At 28.9% G+C, this 14,700-nt stretch overlaps 1 protein-coding gene across 1 annotated transcript in view; it reads left to right on the plus strand.

The window, feature by feature from the left end:
* LOC111624189 (R3H domain-containing protein 2-like) overlaps window positions 1–14,700 on the plus strand; it is a 282,865-nt gene that overhangs the window by 39,102 nt on the left and 229,063 nt on the right. Inside the window, exon 2 of the mRNA XM_023367000.1 lies at window positions 8,743–8,807. The gene's annotated coding sequence lies outside the window, so the exon portion shown is untranslated. The remainder of the gene's footprint in view (window positions 1–8,742; window positions 8,808–14,700) is intronic.

Here is a 14,700-nt window from a genome sequence, read left to right on the forward strand (position 1 = left end):
ACATTGACCACATCATTAGCATTAATGCAATTGGTGCGTAACCCGGCTTTGTAAATTTCCAGTGCCTCCAGATTTTGCAGGTGTTCCACCCGGTGAGAAAGTTTGATCAGTTTGGTCTCATGTAGGTCAGCTCTTATGCTGGGTTCAGTGGCATATGTTGATAGGGCGGTGGTGTGCCGTTTATTAACGATGTCGTATTTGTGTTCCTGCAATATTTTATTCAAAGAGCGTTTTGTGGACTCAATATAAACTAATTCCCTTTGAAACCTGTTGTCCCATAGAGGGACCATGTAAACACCCGGTGCTTGCTTTTTATTGATTTTGTCTTTGCCACCGCGGAGTAGCCCATATACAGTGCTAGGCCTCTTGTATGCAATCTTAGTGTTAGTATGGGCGGCAATCTCCCTGTAAACTGAGTTGAGGTGATGATTGTACTCGACTACTGCACGAGACTGTGTGTTATTTACGTTGTGTGTTTCGTGGGCTGCTGTTTGTATGTTAGAAGTGTCGTGTGCGGCTATTCGTGATACGTATGCGCGGGCAAGGTTGTGTATCAGGTTCTTTATATATTCGTGCTATAGGCCTACTGCTATGTTCTGAATGCGTTTCAACTCCGCTTCAGTGTCCTCAGATCTAGTATGGTGTGTAAAAGCCCGCCTTGTTAGGGCACGGAATGCCGAGATCTTATATGAGTATGGGTCCGCCGAGTTGGCCGGGATGAACAATGGCCTATAGCATGATTTGTAATGTACTTTCGTTACCACACTAGTGCCATCAAGTTGTAGGTGGATATCGAGGAAATGCGCCTCAGTATTGCACTTCTGATCCAAGTTGATGGTGAGTCTGTACGGATTGTCATTCATTGCACTTATGAAATTGTTTATGTTCGGTTCCGCTTTCCATAGAATAAAGATGTCATCTACATACCTCTTGTATATGAGAATGGAGACGAATCGTGGTATGATCCTTCCTTCAAGCTGCCTTATCACCAACTCGCATAAATCTCCTGAGAGCAGGCTGCCCATAGGTACACCACGCTTTTGTAAGTAAGTATTATTGTTAAAGCAGAAAAAGGAGGTGTAACATAGAATGTGCAACCAGCTCTAAAACGTGTTTACGATGAACAGTAGCACCGGGTTCACTAAGAACTTAATTTCATAATCATTGTTCTACAATTGCACAGGTTCGAATCTAACTGGTTTTTAAACCTGATGAAGACCGAAAGTACGGTCAAAAACATTTGTTTATTATTAAATTGAGTACTACTGGACGTTTAAAGGTTTTGGGAGTTTTAGTTTATATGTTTTCCAGTATTCACGTAAGAAGATTTTAGATATTTTGTATATCTTAAAAATAATTAATTCCATCCCGGGAAAGAGTTCACTTTTTCCCGAAATCCTGGGACAAGCGAAAGATTGGGAAATGAGAAACCCTAGTATAAACATAGATTGTTAAAGAAAATATAATGTTCAAAATACAGATTTAGGAATTTTGTTCTGGAATTTTAGCCTTCATGAAATATTTTTTTCAGAAGATTTTAATATTGATGCTCAATGTTATCTGTTATGATTGCTGAACTATAATATTATATTCGTTTAAATGCAGTAATTTGATTTGTTTATTAAGCAAATATGTCAATTGCTTATTATAATATGATGGGGACATAGGTATTGTTTAATCAATCTTTCCTGCAAAATGATATTTAGACTATATATGTTGTCATAAAAAAAATAATTTTTATAATATGGCTTGTTCTTTCCAAATAAATTTTTATTGAATATTTATTTTCAGAAATGGAAAAATTACATCAGATATATGATTTGAAGGTGTGTTTGAGAAATTTAGGACTGAATTTTCAATTACAATATTACTAGTATAATTTAGCAGTGAACTTTGGAGTGTTCAGTGAACCTTTAATAAAATAGTGATTAAGTTTGATTAGTTGTTAATGTGTTACTAGCTTTTTGTATTAAATCAATTGTTGTCATGAATAAACAAAGAAATGCAATGAAATTGTGAAACAATTTTTTGCAAAAAAAGTACAATGTCATGCTTCATAATCTAGTGTATTTTTTAAAGAAAGCTCTATCTGACTTATCTGAATTTTTATTCAAGTTAAAATTTGTTTAATGGTAGATTTCAAGGTCATTTTAGCGATTATGTTACCAGAATGAGGGAATTAAACAATCTTGACCCAAAGAGATTTATTAATTTTTTTTCTTAATAAACTTTAATATTAAATAAATTTTTTCCAGTTTAATCTAAAATTATTTAATTAAATTATAATTCTTAAATTTAATATGAAATGGCACCTAACTCCTCCCTCTAGGGCAGTGGTTCTCAATTTTTTTTCGTCATGGCACACTTTTAGTACTCTAAAAATTTGGCGGCACACTAACAATAAGATAAATTGTAAAAAATTTTACTTGGTTAATTGAGGGATGTACCTATAATATGTTTTGTAAAAATAGCATACGATAATAATTTTCAATGAAATATAAAATGAAATTGCATTACAAAGTAAACAAAATGTTTATTTAATGATAAATTACAAATTACATTTAATGCGAAATTTGAGCTTGGTGTTTTTTGATAACTTCATTTATATTTGAGCATAAAAATGATAATGCTACTCTAATTTCATGATCCAGATTTAAAAGACTGGATCTCTTTCTTGTTTTTATGTTGGTCAAAGCTGAAAATCCAAGTTCACACAAATAAGATGTGGAAAATTGTAATAACACACTTAAAGCTTTTTGTTATATTGTCGGATAATCATATCTAAGATTAATCCAGAACGAATTGGTTGATTCTGTGTAATAACCAAGATTTAATTTCAAAACATTCATGTTTTGAACTTTGTTATTACACACCGTAATCAGTTCTTCTTCTTCTTTCAAAGTTAACTCATACACTGACGTGTCATTTATCACAAATGGATTTCGAATCCAATCAAACTTTTTATGTTTAAATTTGGAAACTAATGAACAATTCTTTGCTCAACTATTGTCAAATGATTGATAACTATTTTATGAGAGTATTAAACATAAGATTGTGTTATTAATCAATCACGTGGCTTCTTTCCATCTTTATTTAATCGATACGGTATTTCTACACGTTTCGGGCTTTTGGCCCCTCATCAATCAACATTAACCATGAAATGGCACTTGTACATCATAAGTTTGCATTTACAAACTAGAAGAATGAGGTGGTTACACGGATTAATAACACGATCTTGTGTTTAATACTCTCGAAAATTTAGTACAACAACAAATAAACTATTTTATGAATTATTTTATAGCAGTCTTTTGGAACTGACTCAAATTTTTCTAAACTACCTTCTTGTGCCTTATTCTTCCATAAATTATTTTTTTTTTAAATTCCAACAATTTATCGGTGGAGTTTAAAATATTTTCATTTGGTCCTTGCATACTTGTATTTATGCTATTAAAATTAACAAAAATATCAGATAAGTAAGCTAGCTTAGCACACCATATTTTGCCATCCAACAAATCAACAAAATCATTATTTTTTTGTTCAAAAAATAACTTTATCTCGTCTTTTAATTCAAGCACATGAGAGAAAACCTTCCCTGTGGACAACCACCTAACTTCTGTGTGCAATAACAATAATTCATATTTAGACTTCATAGCCTGGCATAGTTGACTAAATAGGTGACTTTGCAATGGTCTTGATTTTATATAATTAATTATTTTAACACATTGTTCCAGCACTAGTTTCAATTCTGATGGTAATTATTTTGTAATGAGTGTTTCCTGATGCAAAAAACAATGGGTAACTAACATATCTGCATTATGTTCCCTTACATGTGCTAAAAATCCTTTTATAGATCCAGTCATAGCCAGAGCACCATCTGTGCAAATGCCAATGCACATATTCCACGAAACATTAATTTCTTGTAAATACAAATTAATAACATTGAAAATATGTTTTCCTGTTGAAAAATCAGATAATTCATGACAACGTAAAAATTGATTAATTATATCATTTTCGTGAATGAATCGAACGAATGCAATAAGTGTGCTTTTCCCATAATATCAGTTGTTTTGTCAATTTGTAGTGCAAAATTGGAATTTGCAAGAGTTTTACCAGTATTTTCTTCAATATTTTGGGACAAGTCTATAATCCTGCAATGATTTGTGTTATTTGAAAGTGGTATTTTACAAATGTCAGTTTCTGCTGATTCACCCATCATTCTTTTTACAGTTTTGCAGCAAGCAGGTAATATAATTTCTTCAGCCAAATTATGAGGTTTTAATTTAAGACCAATTAATTTAGCCACTTCATAAGAAGCTATCTGAGCTTTTTCAGACACACTAAATTGTTTTTCAAAAACCTTTACATGTTTGGATCTTAAGATAATGATTTCTGAAAGTAGCTTTTGACTTTTGATGCAAGCAAAGGATGATTAATGAGCAAGTGATGTTGGATCTTGCTGGGAACCATAACACTGTTGACAATTTACAGCAACACATCACACACTCGGGAACAGTTTGATCATTTTTCATTGTGGATGTAAATCCAAATTTTATGTCGCATTGTTATACTTACGATAAACATTACATTTTTTGGCAGAGAAAACATCTTTACTTAGACTGGGCTCGGTCTCATTAGCCTGATCGCTAACATCATTATTGTCGTTAAACTTTCTTTTTTTTAATCCATTTATCCATTTTAAGAGGTTCTTTTAAAATAAAAATAATTTTGTCAAAAAATTATTAAAAACGAGATACCGTATATTACTTTGAATCCATTTTAATTAAGTTTGACAATACTATTGCAGTATTGCCCCAGAACTGTAATAGTCATGTGCATCAGTTCAGCCAGTCCCTGCTAGAGGTGTGTTTGGAATTTCTAACTGGTAACATTGCGGTAACATTCAGAATCATATGACGATGATTCGACAAGTTTATCAAAAAAGAAAATGAATTTGTAGAATTTTTTAACAAGGCTTCTTCTTCCAAGCATTGAAGTCCTGCTTCTATGCAGGGTCCACTTTCTTGCATGCCCTTCTCCATTTGGTACGGTCCAATGCGTCTTCCGGCATGACGTTCACTCTCCTCGTGTCATTTTGCAGTCGATCCATTCCCCTCATTTTGGAGTGCCCTCGGGGTCGTCGTCCAGGTGGGCTGAGTTGTAATGCTCTCTTTGCTACTGAGTGTTCATCACTACAAATGACATGGCCATACCAATTTTTTAAACAAGTATCGGAAAAAAAATATCTTCATTTAGCTCGCTTCTAGTCCGTTAATTTGGCTTTGGTTGCTTTAATGTTTATCGGTTAGCTAATGTTTGTTTATATATCTTCATTTAATTTATATTGTAAAATTGATAATTTTGTAGCATTTGCTGGCCATTTTCCATTCTATCTTGCTTTATCTGAAATTTGGAAAGACACTGTTTTCTGATTTTAGTTGCTTTGTGTCATGGAAACAAAATGTTGTTTTATTTTCTATAAATTTTTAAAATTACGGCCACATTCATTAGATGATACAATGTGTCTGCCATCTTGTATTATAATAGAACTGCTGTATCTGTTTTGTCGTCGTATTTAATTTGGTAAGTATCACAGGACAACCGGTGATGTCATAATAGTGATTAAATGCAGTTTGTTATTTAGGTCACATTTTCTAAATGCCTTGATATCTACTGGCTGTTACCGATAACACAGGTTACAATTTCCAAACGCACCATAGGAAGGTAGAACCTATTGAACTACTTGTCTGATGTAATTTATGTATGGATATTTGCAGTGGTGGCACACTTCAGAAATCTTGGGGCACATTAGGGCACAGTGGTTGAGAACCACTGTTCTAGGGTCAAATTTATTAGTAATATGTAATTATCACAATGTATCAGGTTTAGTAAGATGTTTAATTTTTTTAAAATAATTTTTCTGAAATAATGAAATACTTGTGTATATGTATTTTTAAAACAAAATGTAACTTTTCTATTGTATTACTGTTTTATTAAAAATAATTTATGTGAAATAATATATTTTCACTTCATGCCGACGTTTACTATATCACTATAACACTTACGTGCAGTGGCATTACAGAAGTAGAATCTCGGACTTGGAACTTATCTGGCTTTGGAGAATGATCTCATATGCTAGCACTTTCAGTAGTGTAAAACCGGAATGAACAAAATTACTGAAATGCTGTAACAAGCAAAAAGAGTTATTTATTTGGGAAACACTCTACATTTCTACTACCACACCGTGCAGCTCCCCAACTCTCGAGCTCCCACAAATTTGGATAACAGTTTTCAAACAACTCAACCCAAGATATTAATACTCCTTTGCTACTCATATGTTTAATTTTGCCTTGGTGTGTACTGTACTTCATGCATGTACTAGGCTCTCTTACAGCCTTTTCTCACTAAGACACTTTTATTTATTATCATTCTTATCTACGTGCTATGACGAAAACCATAATCAACTAAACCATTGGAAACATCATTTGAAATATTTGATATTGAAATTTGTAAAACTGTCGTATTCTATGTACCGCCTGATGATGATAGTTTTACACTACTGAAAGTGCTACCATATGAGATCATTCTCTAAAGCTGGATAAGTTCCAAGTCCGAGATTCCATTCCTGTAACGCCACTGTACGTAAGTGTTATAGTGATAAATTATATGAAAAAGAAAACATGCATTAATAAAAAACAAGATATTCAGTTGCATTTAATAAAACAAGTTACACGTATAGGCTATCTGACAATGAAAATTTGACCATTTGATTCATTAAAAGCCTTTTAATACAAGAGAAAATAAAAATGTGTTTTTGATTTTATATGTAGTAAGATTCTGAGGAATATAAATTTTACCATGAAATTCAAAAGTAACTGGAGATAAATAGTTCATAAATAAACTTAACATCTTTATAAATCCAGCAATGAATTTAATAAAAATTAAGAATGTTTTTATAAAGTATTGTTGTGAGAATCCATGCTATACAAAACAAAGGACTATTGCAAAATACGGGGTTAAGTTCTAAAAGTTAACTAAAGTATACTATTATTTTTGGTATTAAGAGAAATATGTTTTTTAAAGCAATGAATAATTTATTTCCAATTAATAATTAGCTATAGAATAACAATCACAATTAAAAGTAATGTATTATAACTGAATTGTCAGATAAAAACTGGAAAGTACGAGGTGAAGCTTTACAAAAATTATCTACCATTGTGAATGAGGCTAAATTCATTTCTCCTAATTTGGGAGATTTGCCTCATGTTCTGAAAGCTCGTTTAACAGATTCTAACAAGAATCTTTTGATTCAGTCTTTGAATATTTGTCAAATGTTAGGAACTGTAATGGGTCCTCACTGCGTGAAACAGTTGCGTAATTTTGCACCAGGAATGCTTGCAGCTTTTGGCGATAACAAAATGACAGTTAGAAATGCTTCTATTTCTTGTTTGAATACTTGGATGGAACATTGTAATTTAGCTATGCTTTTTGAAGGAGAGACAGTAAGTGATGCTCTTTGCAATGAAAATCCGTACTTAAAAAAAAAAAAATTATGCATTAATATTAATTTTAGTTAAATGAGGGTGTTTTCTTTTTACAAAATATCATTGTCATCTCAGCTTTATTGTTCTTGATCAGAAATAGCAACATCATCATTATTTTTATCATAATTTTTTATGGATGACAAAATAAAAATATGTTATATAACCCTCTAGAACAAATTTTTGATTAATTTGTTCAGTTGAGTACCAAGCAATTTTTTTCCAGAATTGGCATTTGAATATCAAATTGTTCAAGTTGGGAACTGTTTGAATACCGAGATACTATTCATCAATTCACTTTCATCAATTTTATGAATGATTGCTTACCTATGGTTAAAAAAAAGTTTAATAACACTTACCAAAAAATGTTTAAATAAACTTTACTAAATATAAAGATTATTCTATAAAAAGAAAATATAGTGACAATTTTAAGGGCTAAAGTCTGAAAGCAATTACTATGACACCTGATTGGTAGGAAAGCTAGGACAAGAAAGAAAGAAAATTGCACTATCAGTTTTCATTAAGGTAAACCTGATGAAAGGCACAAATGAAATTGGAAATTTCATTTGTGCCTTTCATATAGAATATTGAATTTGAAAATTTCAATATTCTAAAATGTGTGGGTAAATTTCAGACAACACACTGCTTATTTGAATAAAAAAATGTCAAATAACAGAGTTTACACTTAAAAATTGCGAAATTTTGTATGAAGGATTTCTGAAACTGTGTTAGAGCAAAACCGTGTTGTACAAGGAATACTTGTATATTATATAAACATGGAATAATCAATTTATTATTATTATAAGACAGGTATTTTTATTAAAATAATTTGCTATTTATTTAAACTTAGATTTTTAAAATATAATTTAAAGTTATATTTTAGATTAATATATATATTAATTTTTCATTTTAATAAGTATTTTAGTAATACATGAAACTAATTAGTTAGTTTTATATTTTATAAAATATAAATTAAATTTTATTGATTAATATCTATTTTAGCATATTCATTATGTTTTAATTTTTAGTAATTTAAATGTTTTTCATAAAATTAATATAATTAAAAAAGTTTGAGAAACTACTTATAATATTTACTAACAATATAAATTAATAATTTGCTGTAATTTACATAATGAATTGCACAATATTTTATTAAAATTATTTAATAAGTTTAATGAAATAATATTTTTCTATTTTTGTATAGTTATATATTCTCATCATTAGTTAAAGACAAGCTACAAAATATTTGACTGAAAAAATTTACTTAAGGTAACTGTTTTTAGAATTTGATTTAATATTTGTTGATTTATAGTTTCTTACTACTACAAAAGCTTTCTATTAAAGGATTTTCCAAAATTAAAAAATATAAATTATTTTCATATCATACTATAAACTTTTTATAGTTTTTATAGCTTTATACCTAATGCAAAATTATAATTTATTTTGTTGATGATTACAAAATAAAAAGTATTGAATATTTCAGGAGTTTTTCAAAATTAAGAATTTATTTTTATTAATTTAATTTATAAATAATGTTATATTTAATGAAGTTAACATCTTTATAAAAGTTTTAATTCTGATAATTTTTATAAGTATTAAGAAATTTTCTCTTTTTAATCAGTTTATTAAATGCAAATGTTTTGATCTGTTTTCAGGCAGTATTTTTCAATCTATTACATGATAAAAAGAACACTTAATCAGAAATTGACAGAACACTTTCTTATATCACTCGATTTGCCAAATCTTTGCAAAAAGTAGATAAAAATTATTGAAAGGAACATTATAAATCATCTAAAATACAATTATCTCTTATTAACATTAGCAGTACTGTAAGTCAGATCTTGTAGAAATTTTAACTGGAGTCTTTTTTTCCATTATTTTAAATGTAAAAAATCATACTACATTACAGCATTAAAATGAAATTGCCCTCAGTTAATTTTTTAAATTGCAACTAAAATATACTCATTGACAAAAAATTACATATGAGATGAGATTGCCTGATCACTGCAAAAGTTTCGCAGTGATCAGGCAATCTCAGTTGTCTTAGATAGTTAGAATCTCGGTTGTCTTAGATAGTTAGAATCTCAGTTGTCTTAGATAGGCATGTAAACGATAGTAGTTGTCTGATTGCATGCCAGGTAATGCCATCAGAGTGCTTAAAAATTGATATTTCAGTATCTTATAAAATGACTTTCAGAGGATTACTGTATTCAGAATTTTCAGTGTACAGTACCTGTTGTTTAGAGGACTTAAAATGCTAGACATGTCTTATGATGCAGTCAAAGGCATTAAGCACAGCAGATAGAGTTTGACCTTGGTGGGCTGTAGTACTGTTGTAGCTTTCTGTGTGGCTATGGCATACAAATCTCATGGTGCCAGTTCCAATTGACTACTTTTGTGTGCAGGTGATTGTCTTAGTTAATAAAATTATGTTCTTTACTTTTCTTCACTTAATTTTTATCCTAAATATTACATTATACATGGTATTCTATATTTTAAGAGGATTAATAACGACCAAACAAATCCTGTTTTAGAAGTGTATTAGTTAAATACAACTTCATTCTTTATTTTATATTTTAAGTGTATATTTAGCTTGTGTCCTGAAAATCAGAAATCTCTTTAGGTCCTGAGCTTGCTGAATGTTTGGTACTGTATTGTACAATGTTTACTTAACATGTAGACTGGCAATACAATGAAAAACTGGATATAATATGCTCAACTTTGTTTTTAACTAATATATTACAGATGTATTATAAATCTAGTGTTCAGTTTTCTTTATTTTTTAAAACAAAAATAAACATGAAACAACAAAAATAGTATAAAAATTTTTTTATAGTTAATTTAATTTCTTTTAACTTTAAAAAGTTTATTTAGAACTACATATGTATTTTTGAATGTTGTATATAGAATTTTGTATATTGTAAATTAACTAGTTTTTATGACATTAAATTGCTGTTGAAATTTTATACACTTTTTAAATTGGAATGTTTTTACTTAGAAGCAAGCAGTCTCAGTTTCCTAATTACTTTTTCAAAACAAACATTGGTTGATTCTTCTGAAACCCATTCTCAAGGACTAAATTTCTATGTCTGGAGAAAACTTAAGTGCCCATACTGGTTCCTACTCCTATAAATGAATACCATTTTTACTAACAAAAAAATAAAATCTTTGAGTTTTATTAATATCAAAACATTCTACATATTTTATTTTTTCAAAAAAAATGGCAAAAGAGGCCTGCTCTCCCCATGCCCTATATAAGTTCTTGATGGGACTGCCTTATTTTTAAAATCATACATTATTCTGAAATGAGAGAAAATAGAAAATGAAATTCTATTTTATGTATCAATTATGTTTCTTACATTTTAATAAAAAGTATTGTTGTTTGTAGAAAAGTGTCCATTTTCTTTTAAATAAATGTTGATGTTTTATTTATAATTTAAATTTAATAGTTTAATGTTTATTTTACATAAAATAAGGTAAACGCACCGGTAGTGNACATATTATTTATACATTATGCTTTTAACTTCTTTAATTAATTCTTTTGTTTAGCTAATATATTTCTTACTTGAAAAAAGAAAGATTTTTTGATTTTGGAATGCTGAATATATAATTTCATATCATTCTTTCAAATTTTTGCATTGAATTTTGAATCACATGACAAACTGTTTAGTTTTAAACATATTAGCATTTAAAATAACACTTTTATGATGATATAATTGAAATTCAGAAAGAAATGGGTTAAAGCTATGTTCAACACTAGGAGGTCTAGTCTTAACTACTTTAAAAATATTGACATATAAAATACAACCACTCACAACTGATAAACATTATAAAAACCTCAAAAAGCCAAATACTAGCAGAAGAAAAGGGGAATAGAGCTAATGTTTTTGCTTGTGTCAAATGGGCATCATTAGGCTAAAAAAATCTTTGGGTTTAGAACAACTTTTAATAATGAATTATGTTCAAAAACCATGGTTTGACAGTATTTGAAAGTAGATGCTGCTGTTATTACAAAATAGATAAATATTTGAAAAGATTTTCATTTGTTTACAGCTGGAATAGCATTTTTCTGTATTTCAATTTTTTTCTTCATAATTAAGGCATTGTCATGGGAAAAGTGCTAATATAACCAGGCATTGACAGTAGTTATCTCTGCAAGATAGTATTTTGTGTGGTATGCTTAACTTATTTAAATCTTTATCTCTATTTTAAAGACTTTCAGCAGATATCAATATTTTTTACTATAACCTTACATTTGGAATTGTAGCAGAACTCCTTTAGGATTGGTTAATTGTGTTATATATTTTCAGAAAATAAAATTCATTTTTTTATGAATGAGTTGTATCTCTCAGACCAACTGAGAGACAACTTAAGTCATGGAAAACTGAACTTGGTAGGCCATATAGGTTGTTTACAATAAAAATTGTGGGTTGAGACTCAACTTTTATTTTAAACAATCTCTGTAGGCCTATATTATTTTGGGTCAAAAATTTATGGTCACATTAGATAGCTAGTAACTTTTAATTTTTTAAATTAAATTGGATGATTTTAATTCTTATTTTCTAAATTTTAATATTAAATTCTAGATCTAACAATAAAATTTTAATGAATTGTTAAATGCAATTTTCTGTTTTTATTAAATGACACAAAATATAAATTATACATAATTCTTTGTTAACCAGATTTTTAGTAAATAATAATATATTTGGTACCAAGAGAATACACTATTAATATTGTAATCTTTCTTGTGTAATATACACACTAGTATTTTATTGTGCCATAAAATGTCAATAAATCAAACCAAGCCAACTAATATTTTAAACTATTAATATAACACATTTCAGATTTACAATGTTAGACAGAATTAATTGAAACAAACTTATCAAATAATTAAAATTTTTTTTAGATGAATTATATTTAATGAACTTAACCTGAAGATAATGTTTTCATTTATTCATACAGTAGTCTGAGTTATTGATACTAGCCTACTCCCAAATAGAGGCTTACTCCTTGTTTTCTGTTTTGATTGCAAGTTAATCACAAATCCTTCTTTTCAACAACTTCTAAGTCATTTGTTATTATTTAGTGTGTATCTTTAAACAAATTAAAGTTTCTTTGAAAATGTGTAATCATTTTCACAACTGTTAATTAATCCAGTTGTGGACATAGAAGTATGTATTCACTAATTTACTTAACAGAAAACACTCTTCTCTACATGCACTTAAATCAAATAGCATAAAACAACAAAAACCCTTTAAGATGCAGTCTTTTTATTTAAACTTCTAATGCTTTTAGTCTATTTTATTGATCTTCCTCAGGAAAAATCAAATATTATGATTTAAAACGAATGAAACCCATTCTAGAACATTAAAAAAATTTTTCTTTTCTTTTACACCTAATGCACATGTCCAGTATTGATAATTACAATCATCATATGAACTAAGTGAATTGGCAAATAAATACAAGAAAAACACAAAAAAAAACAGTTAGTTATAATACATCGATTAGCCAGCATCACTAACTATTAAATATCTGCACTAAACAACACTGGGGTGAAATTATCTACGTGTCAAAGCCAGCCTGTCACAGGTGTGAAACTCAAAGAAAAAATGAAAAGAATGAAAAAACAGTACTTCACAAACATTTTTGAACCACAAATGGTTAATCTTCAGGTGAATGGAGTCATTCCGGTGTTGTTTAGTGTAGATATTTAATAGTTATAATACAAAAGATAGCACAAAAATTTAGCAATATAACCATATATTAAAAGATAAAAAATATATATGCCTATTGCTTTTTACTGCCACATAATGGTTTCTTATTAGGCATACCTTCCAGGTAGCTGAAACTTTATTTGACTTTCTAAAGTTTATCACTTGGCCCGCTTGGTTGTTTTGCATATGTTCCATGCTTCTGCATACCTAATATGTTTAATTTACTTATTAAAATAAGTACAGTATTAATGAAAGTGAACTACAAAATACTATTCCCACAATTAGATTTATTAACAGTTATAAACAATGATTATATATTTTCAAGAAACTTGAATTTGTACAAAGACACATTAAATAATAACAAACAACTTAGAAGTTATTAAAATGAAGTATTTGTGATTAACTTAGTCAAATCAAGACTGTGAGGAATAGACTTAAACTGACTTGTAAATAGAAATCAGATATAAGTTTAACATAGTTGTGACATCTCCAGCTCTCAGCTAAATAGAATGTTTCAATTTTCTTCAGTTTGTAGTTTGCATTTATTTTAGTGGAAACTTTGCAGTAGAGTGTCAATTATCCAAATCAATTGGGGACTGGGATTGTTTGGAAAATCGATTTTTTGGATAACCGATTATGTATGAAAAAATACATTTATAATATAGTATATTAGTTTATCCCAATAATAATATATTAATATATTCCATGTTTAAATTTTTCTTTGTTGCGTGTCACTTCATGTTGAATTTTCGTCGATGTTAAGCCTAATGAAAATTTTTATAATAATAATCATGGCTATTGTATCGTTAAAAACTATTTCTTTATTTTGTACAAACAAAATAAATATATTGAAAATATAAAAACAAAAAAAATTATACTTTAGAAGTTAATCTAGTATCAAAAACATTCGATTCAGCATGACACAGTCCAACTGGAACATTTTCGGTTAACCAACGTTTCGGTTGATTGGCATTCGGATAATCAATGCTCTACTGTATAATAAAAGTATAATGTAAATTGAATGAGAAGGCAATTAAAATAAGAAATTATTTATTGTGACATCGTCACAATAAATAGTTGCTTCTTTTAATTACAATTTTTAATTTAAAATATATGTTTTCCACCTCAAATTAGTAGTGTCTGTACATAATACTTTTCCTGTTAGTAACAGAGTTATGCTATCATATACATGTAAAATGTAAAATTTTATGTTCTATTTCAAATAAATTTTATTTCTAAAAATTAAAACTTAATGTCTCTAACTATTGAAATACATTTACAATACAAGGTAGCTTGTATATAAGGGACATTGATGCTATTAAATTTTGGTTGCAAAAGGTCAAGGGGATGGAGAGATAGAGGGTGATCTTGGATAGAGGATTGACTTGGTCTCATTCCTTGGTCACTTGATCACCTGATATCACTCTGAATTTTCTTATTTGTGTCAA

This window comes from Centruroides sculpturatus, unplaced genomic scaffold (genome assembly GCF_000671375.1).
Source record: "Centruroides sculpturatus isolate CEXI.00-Female unplaced genomic scaffold, Cexi_2.0 scaffold70, whole genome shotgun sequence".
In the NCBI taxonomy this organism is placed as follows: Eukaryota; Metazoa; Arthropoda; class Arachnida; order Scorpiones; family Buthidae; genus Centruroides; species Centruroides sculpturatus.